Source organism: Engystomops pustulosus, chromosome 7, assembly GCF_040894005.1.
Source record: "Engystomops pustulosus chromosome 7, aEngPut4.maternal, whole genome shotgun sequence".
NCBI lineage: Eukaryota > Metazoa > Chordata > Amphibia > Anura > Leptodactylidae > Engystomops > Engystomops pustulosus.
The window spans coordinates 41,233,006-41,260,571 of NC_092417.1; the positions used below are offsets into that span (position 1 = coordinate 41,233,006).

General features: G+C 41.1%; 1 protein-coding gene and 1 long non-coding RNA gene across 6 annotated transcripts in view; one reads left to right on the plus strand and one right to left on the minus strand.

The window, feature by feature from the left end:
• Positions 1 to 27,566, minus strand: part of SMOC1 (SPARC related modular calcium binding 1) — a 123,203-nt gene that overhangs the window by 70,359 nt on the left and 25,278 nt on the right. Inside the window, exon 1 of one of the 4 annotated variants that reach the window (XM_072115579.1) lies at positions 3,492 to 3,902. The exons of the other annotated variants lie outside the window; for them this stretch is intronic. The gene's annotated coding sequence lies outside the window, so the exon portion shown is untranslated. Of the gene's footprint in view, positions 1 to 3,491; positions 3,903 to 27,566 lie in introns of those variants that run through there. 4 annotated transcript variants of the gene reach the window in all.
• LOC140069651 (uncharacterized) overlaps positions 1 to 27,566 on the plus strand; it is a 99,065-nt gene that overhangs the window by 44,615 nt on the left and 26,884 nt on the right. Inside the window, exon 3 of one of the 2 annotated variants that reach the window (XR_011848826.1) lies at positions 10,866 to 11,788. The exons of the other annotated variant lie outside the window; for it this stretch is intronic. This is a non-coding gene — a long non-coding RNA (uncharacterized lncRNA). Of the gene's footprint in view, positions 1 to 10,865; positions 11,789 to 27,566 lie in introns of those variants that run through there. 2 annotated transcript variants of the gene reach the window in all.

The window sequence follows — 27,566 nt, forward strand, 5'->3', positions numbered from 1 at the left end:
GACCTTTCTGTGAAAGTCTGTTACCTCTTCACCAGCTGTCATTGGACAGGTATGACTGTAATGGTTAATACTGAGAAGTATACACTACTGTATTGTATATACGATTGTCTGCCATCTTACTTCTACACCCTGTCCACTCAAAGTTGCCCAATGGCTGATGTTTACCCAGGCAATGGGCAAATAAAGTATTCACCAAATGAATATGCAGTACTATTTTTGCCAATCAAACACATCGATCTAGGAAGTGATTCTATCTTTTTAATTGGACCAAAAATCTTCCATACCACAATTATTTTCTTTGAGACAACTATTAGACTATTTACCAACCTCTCTCGATCCGTGACTGTTGCACGATACATGAGATCAGTAGAGTATTTTGGCTATGTTTCTCTAAGAATTCTTGCATTTGCAGCCAAAGTAAATTTTTTAATTTTTACATTTTTTTGCTTGGAAAAACTATATTTCCTGTTTTGTACTTTAATCATAGTGCCCATAAATAAACACTCTCTCCGTGAACTCGCTGTGACCTACTCACACACTAAATTGGTTCGCATTGTTCTTATCACCCTTGTGTAGATGAAAAGACTGTTGATAAATGCTCACCCAACAAGCAAATATGACTCAGAATGGTAATTAGGACATTTGCATGCTGTTTTTTTTGGCAACTGGGGTGTTTTCTGGGAATGCTGATTCCATTATTTAAAATGTCAGAATACATAATGCATCCATGATGGTTCCTTTTCATGCCATCTTGACCTTTGCTAGTGGATAGGCAAAATATAAATCCAATATCCCTATATAGATTCTTTAATAATTCGACAAAAAATTTTGGTTTCTTGAATATAATGCTTCATTAAATCCCATCTGAAAATTAACATATCAGATAAAATTGAGTATAGATTAGAGGCAAAAGATTGATAATAATACAAAGTATATCTGTTCCAGTCGCCAGATATTAAAGGGAACCTGTCCCCAGAACACTGATTTTCGGTTCTCCAATGTCCCCACAGTCAATACTGAGCATATCCGAAAAAAGTTTTTGGCAGATTTCTGCCTTTTTCTTTCAAACAATAACTTTTGTAAAACTTTACCTGGCTCCCTGCCCGGTCGTCCCCTGGGCGTGGTCATCCTTGCTCAAAGTAAGTGCCCCCTCCACAAACTGCCCCTCCTCCTCGATTTTGAATTAAAAAAATCCCCTCCCACCTCCCTCCGCTACATTGCTTCTTGCCTGCGCCTCTATGCATCCTTTTGCCATGGATAACAAATATTAGAAGATAACCACAATTGCTGTGCCTGGATCTAAGGGTAAGTGTCCCTGGCTTATCCATGCTTGATTTTTATGGTAGATTTCCTTCAGGTGCATGGATCAGGAGAAGACTAAACATTAATAGTTATATAACCAATCTTTATGACAGTTTCATGAAAAAAAGTAAAAAAAGAAGGGTATATTTACGATGTCTATCCCTAGACCTGATGGCTGACTAAACAAGATATTGGGATAGGGTCTTCAACATGTGTTCTCTATACACCACTTCATCAGGCCTCTCTTTGTTAGGTGCAGATGTTTTGTCAGATCTTATAGTTGCCGCTCCATGTTGCCATAAAGACATGAAGTTTTCATTGGTTGGGGTTCATGAGTAGGATATTTTATTGTTTGGTGAGGGGGGGGGCTCAAATACAGATGTTTGTCAAATCCATAGATTTTGGACTGGATCAGATCACTTTTGTACATGCAAAGAGACCACCGAAATCTCTCGGGGAAAGAATGTGTTGGATCCAATAAGTGTTATAATTCTTGATTTACAGGTGGTCCCCTACGTAAAGACACCTGACTTACGGACGACCCCTAGTTAAAGACGGACCCCTGTGGTGAAGCTCTCTGGAAGCTTTACTATAGACCCAGACTACAATAATCAGACACTATGAAATGTGTACGTGCCCAGGGGTGTCCGCTGACACCTATTAAAGGTAAATGGATGCCCCTGGTCTACCAGAACCATTTCTGATCAGTAACACAAGCACTTACCATACTCTATAGGCATGGATGTTTCCCTCAATGGGACTGATTTCCAGGAAGAGCTGAAGAAGGATGAAGAACTCCCTTAAAGTGGCCATTCACATACATTTATTGTTGGCCGAACCCCTTAATTTTAGCAGGTCCAGATAATCATTTAAGTATATAAAACTATGTGAGCATTCAAACCAGACTGACTCGACATTTCCCAAAAACTATTAAAATATTGTTAGAATTATTCTCCAAGAAGTAAATCCTTGAATCGGCTTTCAAACAAGCGAACAAAAACATACATATTACTGTTATCTTGGATTTGGTGTCTTCAATGCTCAGATCAAGTAATCGCCTTGTCTCACAATGGCTTCCTTGGATATAAACAATATTAACACTGTTATGAGAGTATACTACAGCTTCCCCTTCTTCTTTCTCCCATACAATACAGGACTTGTCCTCTCTTATAGCAAAATGAAGGTGGCACCAGAAATTACTGTATATATCAACGCCATTTCCAGCTTTGATAAAATATTGTAACAATGGGACATTATAACATTTACAGAAAGTCATTTATTCATCACGTGATAGTTTACTGTGACATTTCCCACAGCTAGGTCTTTGCTCTAGCTACAGATTAATGTCTCTATCTCGCCAAAAGTAAACTGAACTCAGAATCATCAGTAATGTTTATGAATATATGGTCAAATTCATTGGAAAAGCTCATCATTTGGCCTTAAGAAACACAGGAAAAAAATATTTGCTCTGGCATAAAGAAGAAATCCAGCAATTTTACACCCCTTACCCCATTGCAATGTACTAATTACAAGTGTCCAGTGTAAAAGACCCTCATTTCCTTACAGTACAGGTTCTGATCAGACTCTATCTTGTATGATGGATTTTCATCAATCCCATGATGTCTCAGTGCAGGATCACATGGGCAGCTAGACACTGTGCCAGCTGTATACATTTTTGGGAGACTCCAAGAGCACTTGGCTAAAAGTTATTGGGGCACATTTACTTACCCGGTCCTGTCACAATCCAGCGGCGCGTTCTCAGTCAAGGATTTGGGTCTTCCGGCGATTCACTAAGGTAGTGCGCCCGATGTCCACTAGGTGTCGCTGCCGCGCTGAAGTCCACCGGAGTTCACTATCCTATCCTGGGTGAAGGTAAGCTCGTGTCAAACGACACATTTTTTTTTTCAAATTCTGCTGTTTTTTTTAATCCTTCGGGTTCTCCGACGGCCACGCCCCCGATTACCGTTGCATGCATGCCGGCACAGATGCACCACAATCCGATCGCGTGCCCCAAAAACTAAGGGAAATTCAGGGAAAAACTGCGGTAATATTCGGTAAACCCGTCGAAAAATTGCGATTCGGGCCCTTAGTAAATGACCCCCAATGTGCAACATTGACAAGACAAATGGTAGCCATACAGTGATTGGGCCAAGCAGCTCTATACAAGTAGAAGATGGTATAGACCTTACCTGATAAAAAGAGAATCATTACCCACTGGGTGAATATTTGCAGGGCCGAGGGCACTGTATATAGTTAATCCATAGGGTGTGATGGGAGCTTATATAAAATAACCATGAGGGGGATGTATATAGAATGTTTTTTAGTTTCGTAATTTTTAATACAGTAATGTGAGGGGCCCAATGAGTCTCTGTCTCCTAGGGGTCTACTGAAACCTGGAGCCGACCCTGGAAATTAGCATGGTGTTTCTGAATGTTGTCAGTTTAAAGGGGTATTCCAGGAATCAGCATAATTCATATACAAGTGGGCACTCAAAATATAAGCTAATGTGTAATTAGTTGTTATTTAAAATTTTGCTCCCCTTAGCAGAAAATGCTGGTGACATAGACTGTAATGAAGAATTAAAATGCTACTGGCCCTTTAATCAGTCCGTTAATTTCCTCCGCGCAGTCCGTCGCAGAAAAGAAGATGGCCGCTGGTCACATGTCCATATCACATGTCCTTTACCTGCCTGGGCAGGGTCATGTGATCACCACTATGTGATCAGTGTTGTGGTGATGGCAGCTACACATCATCACTATGGTAACAGAGCAAGAAAACCTGTTACATCATCACTGGGAGCAGAGCATAAGAGGTAGGAGGAGTTACTGAGAACTAAAGGATCATGGAACTTGTAGTTTCCAGTGGCGGCCATCTTAGTGATAACTCCACCTACTTTAGAGAGGCCATAAATTTAGTAAATCATAAAATCATATTATTTTAGCTCCGTTTTGTGACTAATGACATTGAGTATTGTTGTATTCATTTATTTATATCATCAAGGGTTTTTGTGTCAGACGTTCATATTCCCGGAATACCCCTTTAAGAGGAGACAGTGAATATAATATACAGAGTTCTACATAAAATGTAAATGCCAACTTTGAATTGAATTATAACTGTTGCACATATAGGGTATATCATCAGTAAGGTATAAGGAAGTATTTGCAAATCTGGTAGCCACTACTGGTAAGTTATAGTGCTAAACCATTTTAAGACATATAATGGTCTCAGATGTTTTACCTACTTGATCCTCTACAACTCAGATGAGCCATTTCAACTATGTCGTGTACTGTCTGTTCATACTATACCAGGGAAATGAAATGCAGACAAAATTCCTAGCAGCTACTGTGTGCTTACGCTCCAGTCCAGGCTATGGCCAGTTGCAGTAATAACAATATTTTATTGAATTCAATAATATTTATTACAAATCTATTAAAATCTGAGATACTAAGATATTAGTAGAATATACTTGCTCACAATTTGAGGATGATAGGAAACAAAACATCTACCACCAGGATGAAGGATTGTAAACCAAGCACACTGTCATACTGGTGTATGCCCCCCCCCTGGAGAATCTGCTCTTCTTGTAGCTTTTCATGACTCATTTTTTTCAAAATTAAATTATGCAAATGGCCTGAGGGGGCTCCAAGCATCATAAGTGTTAATGGAGCATGGAGTCCACCGGGCTGTTAACCTTTTTTGGTTACAAAAAAGGGCATAGGAAGCTTAAAGAAGATCAAGGAAGATCAAGATGCTGCCAGAGGGGGCACAAACCAGTATGTAAATGTGTTTGGTTTACAATCCATCATCCTGGTGGTAGATTGCCTTTAAAATAAACCTACCGTCAGAATCACTGACGATAACCCACTTACCCTTACATATGAGTCTCATCTCCTGCAATCCAGAGCTGTTGGTGTTATATTCTTGAATCCCTGCCATTTGCTAAAAAAAATAGCTTATAAAAATATTCAAATGAGCCTTAGGGGCTCTGGGGGCGTCATTACAGCCAGTTTGGGCTCTGCTCTGTCTTGATTAATCCACGCATGTATGGGTCAGTGATTCTGATGGTAGATTTTATTTAAGTCTTCTAAGTAGGCAACAATCTATCACAGCTAAAACCACAGAGATCTACAAATGTCTGTTATATTGATGTATCCATGCTTGTATAATATGTGTTCTGTATCACACAGCTATACAGACACAAGCCATCTATATACCCCTACAAATCCTGCCTTAATGTTCGGAAGTGTCTTGATCCAAAAACACTAAATAGATTACGTGAGTATGTGTAAAAGCTGTTCTTCCTCATAAATAACACACATAAGCCTGGCTACATTTACAGCCACTTGTAGGATTAGCGTTCAGCTTACAGATAACAATATGATCTTTGTAGTTTTTGCTTTTAAAATGCCAGGAAATGAGTGGTGCGTGCCTTACTCAGCGATGGTGATTTCTATAGGTGGTGTATGTGAAGTAGCATGAATATTCAAAGAAATGTATTCATATACAGGGAGTCCCGGGGGTTACGTACAAGATGGCTTCTGTAGGTTTGTTCTTAAGTTGAATTTGTATGTAAGTAGGAACTGTATGTTTTATAATTGTAACCCCAGACTAATTTCTTTTGTTCTCTGTGACAATTGGATTTTAAAAATGTTGGATTGTCAGAAGAACCAGGATTAGCAATGAAGCTTCATTACAGACGCCTTTGAAAACTATTACAGCTGATCATTGTAGCCTTAGGCTAAAGTACAGTAAATTACCACATCCAAAGGACATCGGCAGCGTGGGAGGAGGTAAGTACACATTTACTATTTTTAAATAGCCCGACCCAGCCAAGCCATAAGTATTTTTTTTTTTTGTAACCGGATAACCCCTTTAAAGTTTCACCAAAAAGAAATGGTACCCACTTCGTGAGCAGTGCAGGGGGTGTCCGATGAATGAAGACCGTGTGCCAGTATTCAATCACCTGCTGCACCCTGAGACAAACTGCACAAATTGCAAATTTTCTAAAGATGCACCATTCCATCAGGGCTCACCTAAAATCTATCTAGAGATTGGTTACCTACCCACAACCTGCCTCAAGTCTTCATTAGCTAAGTAATAGGAAGAGGAACCAATTTCTAACCTATTAACGCCAAAGGTCAAATCGTAATAACTCTCTGGCTAAACTTTCCATCTCCAGAATTCTTCTGCTATTAATGTCAAATGATCAATTCTTAAAAGACATTCATGTCCCCCCTTAATACATACAGGGAATATCACACCGCAGAAAATATACGTGCATTTTAATTCTGCTGTAAGAAATAGTATTTCTTTGGAGTAATTCATCCATATACTTTAGATATTTGATACATGATAAACTCTATGCTACCAAATCCCAATTAAAATCAACCAAAAGTATCTGGAGGCAGCATGTTATAGAGCAGGAGATGCTGAAGACATTGTACATAAAGTCCAATCTGCAGGCAACATTTTATACAGCAGGTGAAGCGGAGCACATTGTACATAGTGTCCCATCTGCAGGCAGCATGTTATACAACAAGAAGAACTGAGCAAATTCTAGAGAATCTCCTATCTGCAGCTTAAATTGGGTTAAAAGTGGAGTGGTGTGACTGTGTCCTGAGGCTCCCTATTATATATTTATAATAAGGAGCATTTAGGTGATAACGGCTTGCACAGGTATTTAAGAAGTGTCCATGCCACTATTGTCTCGCACATGACTCTTTTCTGGCATAGCTGCACTAGCCGCCAAATTAGGGGGTTTTCACACGCCCTATGTTAAAGGTGCACCAAAACTAAGTTGGCGAACTCTGTCAGGCCAGTACAGGGAAGCGTCAGATTCATGATTTCTGGCACACGATCTTAATGAATCTGTGGCACCCAGCATTATACTTTTAGTGCTGTTTCCAACTTTCTTAGTAAATGTGCCCCATAGTATCTGCATGCAGCATGTTATAGAGCTGAGCAGATTGTACATAGTGTCCTATCTGCAGGCTGCATATCATACAGCAGGAGGAGCTGAGCAGATTTTATATAGTGTCCTATCTGCAGGCAGCATGTTATTGGCCAGGAGGAGCTGAGCAGATTGTACATAGTGTCCTATCCACAGGCTGCATGTTATAGAGAAGGAGGAGCTGAGCAGATTGTACATTGTGTCCTATCTGCAGGCAGCATGTTATAGAGCAGGAGGAGCTGAGCAGATTGTACATAGTGTCCTATCTGCAGGCAGCATGTTATACGGCAGGAGGAGCTGAGCAGATTGTACATAGTGTCCTATCTGCAGGCTGCATATCATAGAGCAGGAGGAGCTGAGCAGATTTTATATAGTGTCCTATCTGCAGGCAGCATGTTATTGGCCAGGAGGAGCTGAGCAGATTGTACATAGTGTCCTATCCACAGGCTGCATGTTATAGAGAAGGAGGAGCTGAGCAGATTGTACATAGTTTCCTATCCGCAGACAGCATGTTATAGAGCAGGAGGAGCTGAGCAGATTGTACACAGTTTCCTATCTGCAGGCAGCATGTTATTGGGCAGGAAGAGCTGAGCAGATAGTACACAGTTTCCTATTTGCAGGCAGCATGTTATGGAGCAGGGGGAGCTGAGCAGATTGTACATAGTGTCCTATCCACAGACAGCATGTTATAGAGCAGAAGGAGCTGAGCAGATTGTCCATAGTGTCCTATCTGCAGGCAACATGTTATAGAGCATAAGGAGCTGAGCAGATTGTACATAGTGTCCTATCTGCAGGCAGCATTTTATACAGCAAGAGAAGCAGAGCACATGTACATGCTCCTATCTACAGGCAGCATGTTATAGAGTAGGAGGACCTGAGCAGACTATACAGAGCTTCCAATGTGTTTAAAATAAAAAAAAAAGATTAGTTTCATATACAGTTTTAAGGAAAAGATTGTTAAAAATTCTGCTGCAGCTTTTTGCAACTAAGGCTTTTAGTTCTGTGTGACCGGTTCCCTTTAAAGGTGACCTGACATGTCCAAATTATCTTCAGAAATCCTGTGTGGTCCTGCTTTGGTAATAATTAAGAATATAGGAGGTTGCCAAGTTTCCTAGTTATCTCCTGAGATTTAATTGGAGTAAGATTAAAGATGTTTTTCTTATTGTCTCTAATAGTTATGTGTATTTAACATATTTTCCTCAATCTCCACGAAGAATCTATTTAAGACTCTGATAACGTTAAGATTAGTTAGAGGCTGTTTATAAAAATGGATGGCACATGGCTGATTTTTACGGTCAGTGTCGGGTATATCTGTCCTAAGACTGGACTTTTTAGAAAAGTTGTGAAAGTGGGCAAAGGATCATTAATTGTGCAAAAGTAGGATTTAAGACCATTGTGGTTACATCACCGTAGAAATGTAACCTCTGTGCAGTGTTCTTGGTAGTAGTAGAACATCCTATGTGTAGTGTTCTTGGTAGTAGTAGAACATCCTCTGTGTAGTGTTCTTGGTAGTAGTAGAACATCCTCTGTGTAGTGTCCTTGGTAGTAGTAGAACATCCTCTGTGTAGTGTTCTTGGTAGTAGTAGAACATCTTCTGTGTAGTGTTCTTGGTAGTAGTAGAACATCCTACGTGTAGTGTTCTTGGTAGTAGTAGAACATCCACTGTGTAGTGTTCTTGGTAGTAGTAGAACATCCTACGTGTAGTGTTCTTGGTAGTAGTAGAACATCCACTTTGTAGTGTTCTTGGTAGTAGTAGAACATCCTCTGTGTAGTGTTCTTGGTAGTACTAGAACATCCTCTGTGTAGTGTTCATGGTAGTAGTAGAACATCCTCTGTGTAGTGTTCTTGGTAGTAGTAGAACATCCTACGTGTAGTGTTCTTGGTAGTAGTAAAACATCCTCTGTGTAGTGTTCTTGGTAGTAGTAGAACATCCTCTGTGTAGTGTTCTTGGTAGTATTAGAACATCCTATGTGCAGTGTTCTTGGTAGTAGTAGAACATCCTCTGTGCAGTGTTCTTGGTAGTAGTAGAACATCCTACGTGTAGTGTTCTTGGTAGTAGTAGAACATCCACTTTGTAGTGTTCTTGGTAGTAGTAGAACATCCTACGTGTAGTGTTCTTGGTAGTACTAGAACATCCTATGTGTAGTGTTCTTGGTAGTAGTAAAACATCCTCTGTGTAGTGTTCTTGGTAGTAGTAGAACATCCTCTGTGTAGTGTTCTTGGTAGTAGTAGAACATCTTCTGTGTAGTGTTCTTGGTAGTAGTAGAACATCCTCTGTGCAGTGTTCTTGGTAGTATTAGAACATCCTCTGTGTAGTGTTCTTGGTAGTAGTAGAACATCTTCTGTGTAGTGTTCTTGGTAGTAGTAGAACATCCTATGTGTAGTGTCCTTGGTAGTAGTAGAACATCCACTTTGTAGTGTTCTTGGTAGTAGTAGAACATCCTCTGTGAAGTGTCCTTGGTAGTATTAGAACATCCTCTGTGTAGTGTCCTTGGTAGTAGTAGAACATCTTCTGTGTAGTGTTCTTGGTAGTAGTAGAACATCCTATGTGTAGTGTTCTTGGTAGTAGTAGAACATCTTCTGTGTAGTGTTCTTGGTAGTAGTAGAACATCCTATGTGTAGTGTTCTTGGTAGTATTAGAACATCCTATGTGTAGTGTTCTTGGTAGTAGTAGAACATCCACTTTGTAGTGTTCTTGGTAGTAGTAGAACATCCTACGTGTAGTGTTCTTGGTAGTAGTAGAACATCCACTTTGTAGTGTTCTTGGTAGTACTAGAACATCCTACGTGTAGTGTTCTTGGTAGTAGTAGAACATCCACTTTGTAGTGTTCTTGGTAGTAGTAGAACATCCTACGTGTAGTGTTCTTGGTAGTAGTAGAACATCCACTTTGTAGTGTTCTTGGTAGTACTAGAACATCCTACGTGTAGTGTTCTTGGTAGTAGTAGAACATCCACTTTGTAGTGTTCTTGGTAGTAGTAGAACATCCTACGTGTAGTGTTCTTGGTAGTAGTAGAACATCCTACGTGTAGTGTTCTTGGTAGTAGTAGAACATCCTATGTGTAGTGTTCTTGGTAGTAGTAAAACATCCTCTGTGTAGTGTTCTTGGTAGTAGTAGAACATCCTCTGTGTAGTGTTCTTGGTAGTAGTAGAACATCCTCTGTGTAGTGTTCTTGGTAGCAGTAGAACATCCTCTGTGTAGTGTTCTTGGTAGTAGTAGAACATCCTCTGTGTAGTGTTCTTGGTAGTAGTAGAACATCCTCTGTGTAGTGTTCTCGGTAGTAATAGAACATCCTCTGTGTAGTGTTCTTGGTAGTAGTAGAACATCCTCTGTGTAGTGTTCTTGGTAGTAGTAGAACATCCTTCAGCCATGTCTTTTTGCATAAACTCACTAAAGTCTATAAGTGGTTATACCGGTGATTTTTCCAGGTTTTTTTTATACATGGACATTACACCACAACCATGGTGTCAATTTTCTATAAGAAATGCCGCTTACCTTACACTGCAAACATAAACCGCTCCAAGTCCCTGAACTGTCGACAGCAACAAAAGTAACTAAAATACCTAAAAGTAATACAGTGTATTTAATTTATACCCTGTTATTTCCACATCAAGGTATAAAAGACGAGTCATATGTCCGCACAATAAAAACTTGGCATCTCCGTACAAGAGGATGTGTGGGAAAATTTATTTGAAGTGGCAAGAAAATACGAAGTTTGTGGCTAAAGTAGCCGGAAGATTAAGTTTGAAAAATATTATTTAAAGCATAGAGTAACAGACCAAGTAGAAAGCATGAAGAATCCCTGCTTCCTGGGGACATGACATCAATAACATCCGTAGCTCAAAAAACCATGGATTCAACCTTTTAAGAGATGATTCAGCAGCTACATATTCCTGTACTTTTCTGTTTATCTTCATGCTGATCAACACGAGAGCTGGTTCTGCATACTGTCTACAATTTGAAGGCTTGTTTTAATTCTATCCTCCCCTGATGGCCCTTTTTTCCCTCTGTCTGTTTGATTGGTGCCTTTTTGATCCTATCTTCATGGGTCTCTTGTGTTTGGTTCAATTAATGGAAGGGCTGACATCATCAGAACAGTATAATCCTTGGCTTGGTTCCTCAAGTGCTGCTAGGAGTCTGTTCCTGACTTATTCGTTTTGAGATGTTAATCACCGAATCAAGGTAAAATCTAAATATGATGCCAAAATCAGCCTTCTAAATGTGACATTATCTTATATGCTGTAAAATTATCTGTTTTCCAAGGAGCCTAAAGTTGGCACCAGATCATCCTAGCTGCCAATTGATGGAAATTGTTCTAAACTGAACACTTAACCCCCCCCAATCAACCTATGTCGTCACTTTATAACTCAATAAACTCTTGACATTATGCGGACAAGAGTGAGATTGGCCATAAATATTGTAAATTTATAAACCTTATATAAATGTTATTGTCAACAAAGTCATTGATTTAATAGGCAAAACTGACCACCATGTTATATCCTAAAGGTTCTGTGCTCATACATAACATTTGTCCTGGAAGCCTCTACCTTATATCTTCATTTATAATATAATAGAATATCCCCTTAAATTATGTCATGACCTTTGGGTTCCTTTAAGCATGAAGACCCAGGTGCAACTGTTACCTCTTTAAGCCCCTCTTGTTAACAATAAGTATATGATTGCCACCTTTCAATCGGATATCAGGGATCCTGTTCTCACTGATGGGTCGAACTAGTTTGTGTCTTGATGCTCCATTTATTTCAATGGGAACGATGAAAATATCTGAGCACAGTGATTGGCTATTCCTGACCACTCCTATATACATTGAATGAAGCGGCAATACCGATTTTCCACCCATCAGCAAGAGAAAGAGTCCTGGGAGTCCTGCTCTAGTGATTGGTGTGGGTCCCAGGAAGCAGACACTCATCAATCAGCTAGTTCTCTCCAATCCTATTTATCCTAATTATTGGGATAACTTGGAACAACTTTAATTCTGTTTACGGTAACAAGATGGCTGCAGCCTGCCGCCGTCGTCTTGTAAAGAAATAGAATTAAAACAATAATAATCAGAAATTAAAAATGTAAAATTATATATTAATCAGTGTCTGGTTTAAAGTACTTAAAAAAAATAAAACAAAAAAAATAACAAAAGAATTACCATCCTTGATCTTCAGTTATCTTTTTGTGATCAAATCGTTTTTTTTAATTAATTCCGGACCACAAATAAACCAGGAAAAATGCTGTTTTATATTTTTGCGACAAGTAGGTAAGTGGAGAAAAAAATGATTAGATAAATTTCAGAATCAGGAGGATGAGAAGAAACAGACTTATTTAAATAACCAAAAAAAAGTTTTTTAAAAATACTAATTTTTAAATGTTGACATTATTTCAGGCCATTATTATGAAATAAAGAAAAATCAATTCTGGGCCTTTACTATTTCAAATCTACTAAGGTGGAACTTACAAATGTGTACAAAGCAACAAAAAAGTACTAATTATGGATATATAGGGGCTCACTTACTAAGGGTCCGAACGCCGCACTTTCGGCGGGTTTCCCGAATATTTCCATTTTGCGCCGATTTTGGAGCACGCGATCAGATTGTGGCGCATTGGCGCCGGCTTTCACGCGACAGAAATCGGGGGATGTGGTCGTCGGACAACCCGACGGATTCGGAAAAAACGCGGAATTTAAAAAATGAAATTGTGTCGCAAGATCAGCACTTACATGCACCAGGAAGAAGAAGGTGAACTCCAGCGGATCTCAGCACAGTAGCAACACCTGCTGGATATCGGGCACACAATCTTAGTGAATCCCGGCAGACCCGAATCCTTGTCGGACAACGCACCGCAGGATCGGGACTGGACCGGGTAAGTAAATGTGCCCCATAGTTTTATACAATGCTAACCCAATTTTGGCCTTGACCACCTGGTAGTATTAAGTACTTCAAGAAATTCCTCGTACAAATACATTTAAAGACCTTTGCATAATAATACAACTATATAGGACAGTGGTGGGGATACTATGGCACAGGTGCCAGAGGTGGCACTAAGAATACTCCCGTAGTCCGAGGCAGCCCCGTACATGCTGGGCTTAGCCCTATTTTAAAGCTACATATCCTTGGCTGCCTGGGACTACAGAAGGAGCAGGGAGGTGCGAGACAGGGCTGGGCCATCAGAACACCTGCTCCGGGCCCTGCGAGTCTTCCTGTAAAAAAATTAAGTAAGCTATCATAGGAAAATTAAATCATAACGCAAGATCCAAAATATTTGTTGTATCTTGTGGTGAAAGTTTGCAGCCCTTCTATTTAATTACATATGTGGAAGTTTACTTTTTGTTGCAATTGCTAATATTTATAACAGCAAATGTAGTGGAGGGCATAGTGGTGTGACCTTATGGCAGAAAGCTCCGATATTGGGTGCAGGTTGATTCCCTTTGTGTACAGCCTCCTCACCTACACTGAAGTTGGTGCCCGGGGTCCTAATCAAATCATTTCTTGTAGAAGATTCTAATCAACATGTAGGGAGAAATCTACAGAACTGTTTCATCAACTAATTGGTTTAAACTGGAGGATGAAAAGGGGTTTATGCACATCACTGCCAAATTGCAAGCTTCATTGGCACAGAGACCTGAAATCCTTTGGCAAATCTTAGACATTAATGTGAGATTTTGAGAAGCGTTGCCAAATCGCTGGTTTAATGAGGTTTTCTACTGTTGTGTATTTAAGTAATAACCCATTCAATGCAGGCAGGTTTGAATTTAATAACCGCTCACCCCCTCGCCGAATAGATTTAATGCTCTCATTTTTCGGATGAAAACTCTGATGCCTATGCAAGCTTGGGCACCCGTACTGAGATAATTACATTGCTATCGAACAGTGTGCATCTAGCCCCAAAATGACCTTCGTACCGTAATCTGACCCACTCGCCATCATTGTTGGACATTTCGGAAAATGTAAGCAGTGTGCAGTCAATGGTCAAATAACTGGGTCTGGTCCAACTCTTCCACCCAAATTGAACAATTATCCCGTGTAACAAGAGGGAGCAGAATCTGCTTTCAGTGGTCAACTGTTTAGACTTGGCTCCTCAACAAAACGTAGGAGGCATCTGTGCCAAGTCTAAATCTGTTTTCAATTTGATCATATACCTAAGGTGAGTAAATTTGACAGATCCTAACATTAGGCTCTGTAATGTGTATTATGTTATGTCTTCCTGAAAAATCTATAATTTTCTTTAAGCCGTTAATGACCACGATTGAATAGGTCTCAATGACCAGACAATTTTTAATCACGTTTGTTTAACAGCCCTAAAGTTTTGTTTGTGTGCCAAAAAAAATGTTTTTCTGTGTTTCGAAATTTCAAATGTAATTGTAAAATAAATTATTATTATTTTACTTTATTTGCATTTTATTGTATTTTTTTCACACTGTGTATATGACTTTTTTTTACATCATGTCCCTATCCCCCCAAGAGGACATAAAAGACCCATTGACGATGCTTATACTTTTCGTTATGCACTTTTCCACTATACCTTGGGCATCTAAAAGTGGTTGTAAAGTGGTTTTATTTTTCCATAGGTCTCCAGCTGAGAGTCTAGTTGCTGTTTGATGTCAGGAGCTTTTAACCTGCTCCCTGCTTTTACAAAGGGCAAGTTTAAGGTCCAAGGTCAATATTAGGTCAAAAATGGATGTAAGTAATTCAGTCGGAGCTACAGGCAGTCCCCGGGTTACATACAAGATAGGGTCTGTAGGTTTGTTCTTAAGTTAAGTTTGTATGTAAGTCGAAACTGTATATTTTATCATTGTAACCCCAGCCAAAATTTTTTGGTCTGTGTGACAATTGGATTTTAAAAATGTTGGGTTGTCATAAGAATCAATATCAACACTAAAGCTTCATTACAGACACCTTTGATAACTGTTTCAGCTGATCATTGTAGCCTAGGGCTAAAGTACAGTAAATTACCAACATCCAGAGGTCCGTTTGTAACTATGGGTCGTATTTAAGTCGGGTGTTTTTAAGTAGGGGACCGCCTGTATATGGTCTTTAGGTGACCAAATACTTTTTAGCAGCTATTAGCAATTAAAGATAGTCCTCATAACCCCTTCTTCATCAGTTCTGAGAGTGAAGTAGGCCACAGTCAGACACCTATGGTGTTGGCTTAATCCTTTTGTCCCCCACAGAAGAGTCAGGAGGCCAAGGCAGAGGTAGCCGCATAAAAATCAGAGGGCTCTGAAAAGTTTGCTCTTATGTGTATGGGGGCCTTAAAGGAAACCTACCATCAGTTATATACCTATTAAGGTAAATATGATGGTAGATTGCTACAAATGTGGTAAGACCTGTATCTGTGAAGCAATGCACAAGGTGCTCACTGGGGTAGCACTGTGAGTGGAAAGAGTTGTGTGTGTGTATTCAGTAGTTACATTCATACAGCATTAGCCAATTCAGCGCAACCACAAAGCTATATTGTTAAATGACCTGAGACACCGCGTAAGTGTGCCCCCCAAAAACAGCCAATACTGTGTGACCCCACAGCGCCCAGAGTACCCCTACAGATGCTAGAGTGCCCCCACAGTTGCCACATGCTAAAGTGTCTCCCACAGTCACCAGAGCGTTCCCCCACAGATGCCAAAGTCAGCTGCATAGCTACTGTGAGTTCAACCACAGTAGCCACAGTTCCCGCGACAGCTGCCAGTGCCAACCACAGTGGCCGCTTAGTTGCCACAGTGCCCTCCACAGCTTCCACAGTGCCCCACACAGATATCACAGTGCACCCCATAGATGCCACAGTGCACCCCATAGTAGTCTCAGTGCCCACAGAGCTGCCACCGTGCCGCCACAGTATTCACAGTGCTGCCACAGTGCACTGCATAGTAGTCACAGTGCCTCCAGAGCTGCCACCATGACCCCACAGTAGTCACCGTTCCCAAACAGCTGCCAGAGAGCCATCCCCCGCAGCGCGACTGGCACAATGCCCCCACAGCGCGCCTGGCGCAATGTCCCCAGCAGCGAGCCTGGCACAATGCCCTCCCCCACCCCACCGCAGCACGCCTGGCACAATACCCCTCCCCCGCAGCACAACTGTCATAGTGCCCCTCACATCGCACCTGTCATTGTGCCCACCACACACCTATCACAGTGCCACCCAGCACATCTGTCACAGTGCCCCACTAGTGCGCCTGTCACACGATGAATGTCCCTCTAGATACCGGCAGACGTGATGAGAGAGGTGAGTACAGTAGTAACCTTACCTGTATGCTGCGCTCCTGACAAGCGCAGCCTAGGGGCAGGGAGGGCCGGATAACACAAGGCCACGGACACGCGGGCCTTGTGTTTGACACCCATGGGCTAGATAATCTAGACCACAAAAATATATAAAAATATTGCCACTCCTTCCCTGGCATCTTCATATACTTAGCCAGCGCAGGCGTGACTGTATTTTTATACCTAATCTGTATCTACCTAAATCTAAAATACTTTCTTAAACTATCTTAGTTTAGAAAGTATTTTAGGTTAGGTGAGATAGGACTTAGAGACGTTGTAATGTAAGTCTCCTGAGCCTACATCTACCAACAGCATCAGCATGCCCTTTATGCCCAGTGAGTGCTACTAATCTTAGTAAGTATTTAGGGCCAATTGAATACCAAAAATTTGGAAAACCCCTTTAAGCAATATGTAAACCTGCAAAGCATATACATTCACATTAATGACCCAACAATATCAATTGTGTCTGTGACACAATGGGGCACATTTAATAAGGGTCCGAACGCTGCATTTTCAACGGTTTTTGCAATTATTTTCAGATTTGCCCTGAATTGCCCCAGGTTTTTGGCGCATGCGATCGGATTGTGGTGCATCGGCGCCGGCTCGATTGCGACACAAATCGGGGGGCGTGGCCGTTAGACAACCCGACTGATTCGGACAAACCTCGGAATTTAAAAACCAAATTGTGTCGCAAGATCAGCACTCACATATACTGGGAAGAAGAAGGTGAGCTCCGGCGGACCTTGTCGGACATTCTGGTTCGGGGGCATCAACGGGACAGGTAAGTAAATGTGCCCTAATATTATATGACTATATATGACAATTTTATGACGTTATCACAATTTTTAGTTAAGATACCAAAACATTTGCATAAGTGTGGATAGGGTTAACCAGACGCAGTACTCCAGAAAACAACTCATAAAGCCTCCTGTATCAATAAACTCCAAAAAATGTAATCCTCTACGCAATCTGGCAATGTGTCCAGTTAACTCAAGGCAATTGCTGACATTTTTCTTAAAGTATCATTTAAGGTATTTTTACAGCTTAAGACGCAGTAAAGATATTCGAGTAGTGGCCAAAAAACCGCCAGAGCCTGTATATTGGACATTCACAGACTTCTAATTAGTTTATTTTACTGACCACATTCAAATGCTTACTGTCCATTGACTACTTTCCTTCAGTTTTGTTTACATACAATGTGCTGAGATTAGTAGATTTACTCTCAGCACATAAAGGTGACAGGACAACTCCTGCTTTCTTTGTATTTAAATGTACTGTGTGTGTCTATCAATTTCTCAGTGTTTACTCCATGCAGATGATGTCCCTGCTATCTATAGGAGAACTTCATTAGTTATACCTAGTGCAATATTAGGACCCAGTATCAGACTGTATAGAGTATCAGACTCTTGCATAACTAAGGTGTAGGATGTACCATTCGTTTTAGTATATGATGGTAATTTTTATGTTTTTTTTTTTGGGTTAACCTACATCTCTTAAATTCTGCCCCGGCTGAGTCATTTTAAGACCATGACTAAAATAGCCAGTGGAGAAGACGCCAGCAGGGGGATGTGTAGGGCAATAAATGCTACATACATCAAGAGTTTAGTACTGGTAGGATCAGGCGGGCGGGGAAGCTTGTCGGGCCTGTGGTTGACCTAGGGACAATGGTAAAAAAAATCCCCCAAAAAATTGCCATGCTTGGAACAGAGTAAATAATTTATTTTTCTACAAAACAAATCGAAATAAGCAAGCAGCCTTAAAACCACAACTGAGTGACCTCTGTTTAGTTGCATGGCCAGGAGCAGATATATAACCTGTGAAAAACACTCTATACAAGAGGTCAATGATAAAAAACTGACTGCACTTTCACACCATCCACATAGATGATTTTTTATCAGGATTTTTTTTTAAATGGATTTAAAATCTATACATCTCAAATAAAAATTCTCTGAAATTAATTTGATTTTAGTATTCGTGCTATCTGACTACCTGTTATTTTTGACACCTAGTGTCATACAAGTTTTTTTTCACATTTTCACTTTCGATTTTCAGAGTTCAGAGCCACTACCTCTTTCTTTTTCACTTCTAGCTTCACGTCTTCTAGCAACACGTGTGTTAAAAACTAACAGCATTTTGATGTTACCTGAGACATCCATTTTATTTCATACACCCATTGAATTCAATGAGCATGTTTCATTCAGAATGGTGCAGGCTGGGATTTTTTCAGATAAGATCAGATCAATGGACCATACAAACCCTAGGACATGTGCACAGCACAATTGACTTTGAATATGGCTGAGGGTTGTCTGATAAAGTGGAGAATGTATTAATTTCTCCCGTTTAGTATGTTTTTTGGCAACCAACTTTAGACGGTGGGGGCATAACTTGAGGGGGTGCAGAGGATGTAGTCTTAATTGGGCCCAATAGGCTTAGGGGGCCCATAAGGTCTCATTTTCCCATTTGAAAAGACTGGTTCTATAAACCGTACATTATAGTCTGGGGCCTGGCACAGATTTTGCATTTTGGTCCATCAGCTTAAAGTTACGCCACTGATCTGATATTGTGGCGCATGGCATCAGAAATTACACTCCACATTCAGGCAGGGGTAAAGAACTTGATAGACTTTCTTTTGTGCGCCCAAAATTGTGCAACAAAAAGGTCTATGGAAGCAGTAAATGAACTAAATGTATTGGGAAACAAAAGCTGCACTCAAATAAAAACAAATAAAAAAAGGTGTAAGGGTCGGAAAACAGAGCTTTTTGCGGGACTGACACATGATAAAAAGCTTTAAAAAGGAGGGATGCGCACGCAAGAAAACAAGTGCAGAAAACATAATACATTCCCCATGTGGGAGATTTATCAGCAATGTCTGAAAGCAAAACTGTTCCAGTTTCTCAGGCAACCAATCAGAGCTCAGCTTTCATTTTATAAGCTGCTGTGGCAAAATGAAAGCTGAGCTCTGATTTGCTTTCAGACACTTCTGATAAATTTCCCCTATATAGACTCTGACAGCACTCAGATGTGAAAATCATTTGTGGGCAAAGGACCTAATGAAACATTTATGTGAAAAACTGGCACACTGAATAAAATCTGACAGAAAACTGACTGAAACCTAAAGTAAAATCATCAATTTTTAGTGATGTCTGCAACGCTTATGTGAAAGGCCCAAATTTTTTTTTATAGTCTTACATATGAAAGCTAATAAAACCACTACTTTGCTGAATATAATATATCTGTATATATAACATACACTCAATATCATTTTTATTTTAGGAAATTGAAGCTAGATATTTGATAAGTGTTGCCCCCCAGAAACTTGGTAGCGCCAAATTTAGCTCCCCAGTTACAAATTGAAGGTTGACCATTTACTGGTTGCTATGGGTAGCCCGGTTACTATGGGCAGCACAGACTTTCTTTGACAGGCCTCATGAAGAACCTATTAAATGAACTAATAGTAGAATTTACTAACGCTGATTAATAGCCCTAATAAACTTTGTGCCAAATTTGTCACCAATTTGTAAATGTGTATTCAGAGCCATGAGCTGAGTGAATTACCTCCTGTACCTTGTGTTTGTGAAATGAAGCACAGAAAGAATGGGAATGTGTCTTTATATTGGCAGTGTAAATTACTGTCCGGCTATTACTGTGGCCATTAGGGGGGATTGTGATGGAGACCTCAATAGATATTCTGTCAGGTTTATAGTTGATCAGGGACTGGGCTCAGTGCTGTCTACATACCTCACAGAGTCCATCATAGTAGGGCCCTTTTGTCTATTGAGGAGCAGCTGTGGTTGTAGCCGCATAGAACTAACAAAGACAGACGAGAAAATAGCTAATACATGGAGTATGGAAAGAGAATATGGGTTACATTAAGCCATGTTCACACAGCATGTTTCATAGGCTGAAAATGACAACCTAGCTTTCAAGATTGCTCTTTACAATAGCCGTAAAGGGGTCATCTGGGCATTCACATTCAGTTTCATTAATCTGCCATATATAAACATTTCTTCAATTTGATGTTATTAAAAAAAATGTTCCTGTGTGAAGATAATTTCTCATTAATGTAGTGATATGGTCCCTTAGAAACAAGTCTGTGTCCTTGGATACGACCATCTCTGCTGGAGGGATTGCACAAGGAAACAAAAAGTTTCTAAATATTAAATGTTACTCCATGTCCCACAGCCGTCCTGTGGTAATGAATGCTGTATCCATGTGGTCAGGCAGGGCTCAATACTGCAAGCTATCTCGTTTCTAAGGGAAACATAACTACTAGAGATGAGCGAGCACTAAAATGCTCGGGTGCTCGTTATTCGAGACGAACTTTTCCTGATGCTCGAGTGCTCGTCTCGAATAACGAGCCCCAATGAAGTCAATGGGAGACTCGAGCATTTTTCAAAGGGACCATGGTTCGGGAATAAAATGTGTTATTTAATTGAAAAAGAATGTCTTCTGATAACTTAGCACATGTATGCAAACATCTGCAATCTATTCTTCACTGTTCCGCGCGTATATTATCTCCCGACAAGTTAGCAGATGTGAAGAACAGTGAAGAATAGAATAAAAACAGTGAACAAAGGATCATTTAAGTGAAAAACAGTGAAGAACACAGTGAAGAATAGATTGCAGATGTTCTGCACATCTGCTTACTTGTCGGGAGATAGACTCCTCTTCTTCCACTGAAGTCTCCGTGCTGCCCCGATGTGTCTCCGTGCGCTGCTCCCCGATGTGTCTCCGTGCGCTGCTCCCCGATGTGTCTCCGTGCGCTGCTCCCCGATGTGTCTCCGTGCGCTGCTCCCCGGTGTCTCCGTGCGCTGCTCCCCGATGTGTCTCCGTGTGCTGCTCCCCGATTCTTTAATGTCCCAATAGTTGCTCTGCCAAACACAATCCCTATCTAGATAAAGGCTGCCAGGATGATCAGATAATTGACTTAGGTCCAGCTTTTTACAGCCCTGGCACATTACATTGGGAATAGCCATCTCTGTAATCCGAAATGTTTGTTAGTGACCTTCTATTACAGATAAGAGTAGGGGTCCTGAGTGTTTCATCTTTCATCTATGCCATCCATTAGACAACCCCCTACCATATATACACATACAGTCCACATACTCAGTGTTATGTCATTTCACTTGGTTATTGGTTCCAAAGACATTAAAGATGTGTCTCCGTGCGCTGCTCCCCGATGTGTCTCCGTGCGCTGCTCCCCGATGTGTCTCCGTGCGCTGCTCCCCGATGTGTCTCCGTGCGCTGCTCCCCTGTGTCTCCGTGCGCTGCTCCCCGGTGTCTCCGTGCGCTGCTCCCCGGTGTCTCCGTGCGCTGCTCCCCGGTGTCTCCGTGCGCTGCTCCCCGATGTGTCTCCGTGCGCTGCTCCCCGGTGTCTCCGTGCGCTGCACCCCGATGTGTCTCTGTGCGCTGCTCCCCGGTGTCTCCGTGCGCTGCTCCCCGGTGTCTCCGTGCGCTGCTCCCCGTTGTCTCCGTGCGCTGCTCCCCAATGTGTCTCTGTGCGCTGCTCCCCGGTGTCTCCGTGCGCTGCTCCCCGGTGTCTCCATGTGCTGCTCCCCGGTGTCTCTGTGCTGCTCCCCGGTGTCTTTGTGCTGCTCCCCGGTGTCTCTGTGCTTCTCCCCGGTGTCTCTGTGCTGCTCCCTGGTGTCTCTGTGCTGCTCCCTGGTGTCTCTGTGCTGCTCACCATGTTCTTCAATGTGTTCTTCACATACTATTTTGTTCGCACCTTTTCGCGCGTATCTTCCGACAGGTAAGCAGATGTGCCGAACATCTGTAATCTATTCTTCACTGTGTTTTTCACTGTGTTTTTCACTTAAATGATCCTGTGTTCACTGTTTTTATTCTATTCTTCATTGTTCTTCACTGTGTTTTTTAAATTAAATGCTCGATCTCGAGCAGGGGAAATACTCGTCCGAGCAACGAGCCGTCTCGAGTACCTTAATACTCGAACGAGCATCAAGCTCGGACGAGTATACTCGCTCATCTCTAATAACTACATTTATGAGAAATGATCTTCACACAGGAACATTTTTTTAACAACATCCAATTGAAGAAATGTTTACAGATGACAAATGAATATAATTATATGTGAATGCACAAATGGGAATACCCCTTTAAATGGTCACTAAATTTTCAACAATCTTTGCATAAATCAATAGTACAAGTGAATACAATAAACTTTGTGATGTATCATATCAAAGTATAGTGCTTTTAGTCCACTTATAACTCTTTCCAATTCTCCCTCCTCCCATCCTAATCTGCTGTTCATTCCAAGACGCAAGCCATTTTGGCGACACGCACGCAGCACGCAGAATCAGCAGGCAGCTTTGCCCATGGCATTCAAACGGTTAAAACCTGCAATCTATCCCAGAACCTGTTGTAAGCCTTAGTGGAGGGTATTTGCTGCATTACGCATCTTCATATATCCTCCTACCTACAGCACATATCCAATGGGAGAAAGTGAACGAACATAAAAAGCATAACAAATAATACAATAAAATAATACATATAAATAATCTTATTAACGCTAACCATGATACAAAATAAATAATACTATCCGATCCGTTCACAAAGTCACAATGTTCCTTCCATCAGGGGTTGGGGTGTTGATGGAAAGAAAAGCAAAAGGTCAAAAACATGGTAACCCCTAAGAATCCCAGAATGATTCATTTTGTTGGGATCTATTCGCAAAATGTATCTGTCATAGTGGTCATGGCTCTGATATAGGAACCAGGGATGTATTGCACAGCATTACTTCATCCAGTTGCTATTCGGGAGTATTGGTTGTTATCCAGAAATGGATTTGATGAACATTAAATCTGATGTTTTCATGATCTGGCCTTAAATTGCATTTTATTGTAAAGCCATAACCGTGAAGTTGTGTGTATAATTTTCCTATATTTCAGTTATTTCCTATGTACAACCACAGCTGCTACTGATACATTTACAACTGCTAATAATAATTAGGATCCAATTTGTTTTTTTATGTGTTTCTCTAGTTTTTTTTTTCTCCCTCGGACTATAATGGGATGGGGGGGTATGTTTATACAGTTCTCTATGTTGATATTTTGTATGATTCTAATGTACAGGCAGACCCCAAGTTACGTGTAACATAGGTTCTGTAGGTTTGTTGAGGACTGTATATTTTACAATTGTATCCCAAGACAAATTTTTTTGGTCTCTGACAATTGAATTTTAATAATCTTGGATTTTCATAAGGATGAACAATAAATGTTCATTGCAGACACCTTTGATAACTGTTACAGCTTATTATTGTAGCCTACGGCTAAAGTACAGTAAATTACCAACATCCAGAGGTCCGTTTTTAAAGGGAACCTGTCACCAGGAGACCCATTTTTAGCACTCCCCCAGTCCCCACAGAGCATAGTGCATACACTGCCAAAGTGTTTTTTGTATAAAAAATAGGTTTTACAGAAAAAAAGATATGTTATATTGTACCTTTCATTAGCATCAGCTGTGTGACTAGGCAGTTGCCAATTGGGAGGGGCTGGAAAGGAGCAGCCCCCCCCCCACCCTTGGGAAACATGTGACCTTTTCAACTATATGAATAACTCCCCACACGCAGGATTGGCTGTAGAGGAGCAGGGGGCTTCGCTAAGCCAAGTGATGGGTGTTTTCATATATTTGAAAAGGTCACATGGAGAAGCTGTTCCCCAAGGGTGGGGGTGAAGCTGCTCCTTTCCAGCCCTTCCCATTTGGCAACTGCCTAGTCACACAGCAGATGCTAATGAAAGGTACAATATACCGTATATACTCGTGTATAAGCCGAGTTTTTCAGCACAAAAAATGTGCTGAAAAACGTCCCCTCGGCTTATACACGAGTCATACAGTCATAAAAAATCTTTAAAAAATAATAAACTCACCTTCCGGTGGCCCCGACCTGCAGCGCTGCTCCCCTGATGTCCGCGCGGGTCCTCTTCTGGCTTTGGCGCCCGTCTTCTGTCTTCACGAAGTTAGTGAAGACAGAAGACGGACGCCGAAGCCAGAAGAGGACCCGCGCGGACATCGGGGGAGCAGCGCTGCAGGTCGGGGCCACCGAAGGGTGAGTTTATAAGTTTATTTTTCTTTTAATGCTGGGCTGGCTGTATATTACTGGGGGCAGTGCTGTATACTACTGGGGGCAGGCTGGGCTGTGCTGTATACTACTGGGGGCTGTGCTGTATACTACTGGGGGCAGGCTGTATATTACTGGGGGCAGTGCTGTATACTACTGGGGGCAGTGCTGTATATTACTGGGGGCAGTGCTGTATACTACTGGGGGTAGTGCTGTATACTACTGGGGACTGGCTGTATACTACTGGGGACTGGCTGTATACTACTGGGGGCAAGCTGTATGCTACTGGGGGCAGGCTGTATACTACTGGGGGCAGGCTGTATACTACTGGGGGCTGCTGTATACTACTGGGGGCAGTGCTGTATACTACTGGGGGCAGTGCTGTATACTACTGGGGACTGGCTGTGACTAATGCATTTCCCACCCTCGGCTTATACTCGAGTCAATAGGTTTTCCCAGTTTTTGATGGTAAAATTAGGGGTCTCGGCTTATACTCGGGTCGGCTTATACTCAAGTATATACGGTAACATATCTTTTTTTCTGTAAAACCAATTTTTAATACAAAAACACTTTGGCAGTGTATGTACTATGCTCTGTGGGGACTGGGGGAGTGCTAAAAATGGTTCTCCTGGTGACAGGTTCCCTTTAACTAGGGTTCGTCTGTAAGTCGGGTGTTCTTAAGTAGGGGACCGCCTGTATGCATGTAAAATGTTTAAAGATTTTGTAAACTTTTCTATTTTTCAATTTAAAAAAAGTTATATGTTTTTAGCTTTCCCCTAATATAATATCCAAACAGATTTTATAAATGGCCAGAACAATATTGTAGTCATCAAGGGCGCACAAGTTAGGTCTTCCATATTCAGCAAAAATTTTAAACCACTTCCATATATATCTAGAGTAACTCGCGACAGATCTGACTGCATTATGTGCTGGGTTGATAAATGTATTCAGTCTATATTAAAACTTCTGCAGATAGTTTGTGATTTAAGTATTTCCTTTCCTCACAATACATCATTTCAACTATGCTTTGAGCCAAAGGATGGTAAGTATCTGATCCTCAAAAAGTAAAAAAAAAAAAAAAAGTAACTTTCCACTCTCATAATGGAGCTGGCATTGCCTTTGGTACAATATGCCAACTTTAATATTGTTCAACAGCTTCCATATGTTAAAAATTCCTTTAAAATCAAACACAAGCTCAAAGGATTTATGTAAATTACCAGTAAATATTAGCTCTCAAAAATGGCTGCCATTATTACCGTACTAACACAGGGTAGGCCCCCAGTCTCCTAAATGATCTGGTTATATAGTAATGCATCACCCACTCGTATATCAGTGAATGAATGTGCAGCGTTAGATCCGTTCTTATGCTTTGCAGATGTCTCCATGTTTTTGTTCATGGTCTCAGGACTAAATTATATAGGACAAAGAGATCAAGAGTTGAAGAATCTCCACCACCCTTCCCAAAGACTTTCAGTGGGAGTCATAAAAGTTTTGCGTTCCATTAATATAAATTAATATAGATGGGAGGATATTGCTATTGTTATTTGCAAAAAGTCTGACCTCTGTTATCCCCAATCAGACAAACAAGGTAACCGGGCATGCTAAAATTCCACTAAGTAGGTTCTGCAGAAAGTTGGGTTGTCCTACTACTCATGGAAATGTCACTAGATTTTTTTTCTAATGCTTATGATAAGAGTAAGTTATCCATCCATTATTTGACACTGTAGCAACACACGTGTGATTAACTGTTCATTCAAACCAGCCTCGGGAAGTTTTCAGGATAGGTGTGGGTAACAAAGATGGGACCTGTATCTGTCAGGTATTTATGACAAATCTTGTGTATGTGTCATGAATACCATTCATGAGAATACCTAAGGTTTATATTGTTATTATATTTGTACCCTTTTCAAATGAGTTGTGACACAATCGGGCAAATGTACTCACCTGGTCCTGTTGCAATCCCCGATTCGGACGATCCGACGAAGATGAAGTCTAGTGCAATTCACGTAGCTTGTGCGCCTGAGTTCCTGCATCCGTTGCTTCCAACCTTCTTTTTCCCAGTGTTTGTAAGTACGTGTCTCGCGACACAATTCAAAATATTAAATCCAGCGCATAGTCCGAATCCGTCGGGTTGTCCGATGGCCCGGGCCCCGATTTGTGTCATGTGCAAATGCACAAATGCCGATGCACCAAAATCCGATCGCGCGTGCCAAAATCCCCTGTTATATATGGTGCAAAACCGGGAAACCCGGCGAAAATGCGCTCAGCGGACCCTTAGTAAATAAGCCCCATAATGTTTGAATGTGGCTACTATAAGGTCTTCCAGGGCTATAAATGTCTATATGTATATATGTAGGTACATATAATGTATGTATATATGTATGCATGTATGTATATGTCTATAGTTTACATGAAATTCAGTGATACCTGCCTGTACGCCATGGTCTGATGTTTAGGAATTGGCACTCTTTGCAGCAGTCGTGGATGGTCAGTTGGAAAAACTGAGAATCATATGATCTGGGTCCAGCATTATTATAATATTCAAGAGGTGTATGAGGGTGAAGATGGAGTCATCAAATATGGAAAAAGTGGATGATGAGGTGGCAATCCATCTGAAGGGAAGCGTTCCAAACATACACAGCCGAATAAACACTGAGGATTAAACGGTTTTCGTTATTAATAATCCTGTTCATCCTAGAAGAAACAGTTTACCGGCATGGCTCGCATTCAGATGACATTTGTGCGTAATATGAAGATTACGCAACACAAATTCTACAAAGTTTCTGGGAATCTGTTATTTGGTAATGGATGTCTTCAAAGGAGAAAGGGTTTTTTTTGGTGCCAATAGGTTTTAGGCCCCATTCACACAGGCCGTGTGTGGATGTATCTTGCGGCTATAGGTCCCCATAAAGGCCGGCCGCGGTCTGGTGATTCGCTATATTCGTCAGTAAGAACGGCCTCCCCTTTCCCATGGAGAAGGGAGG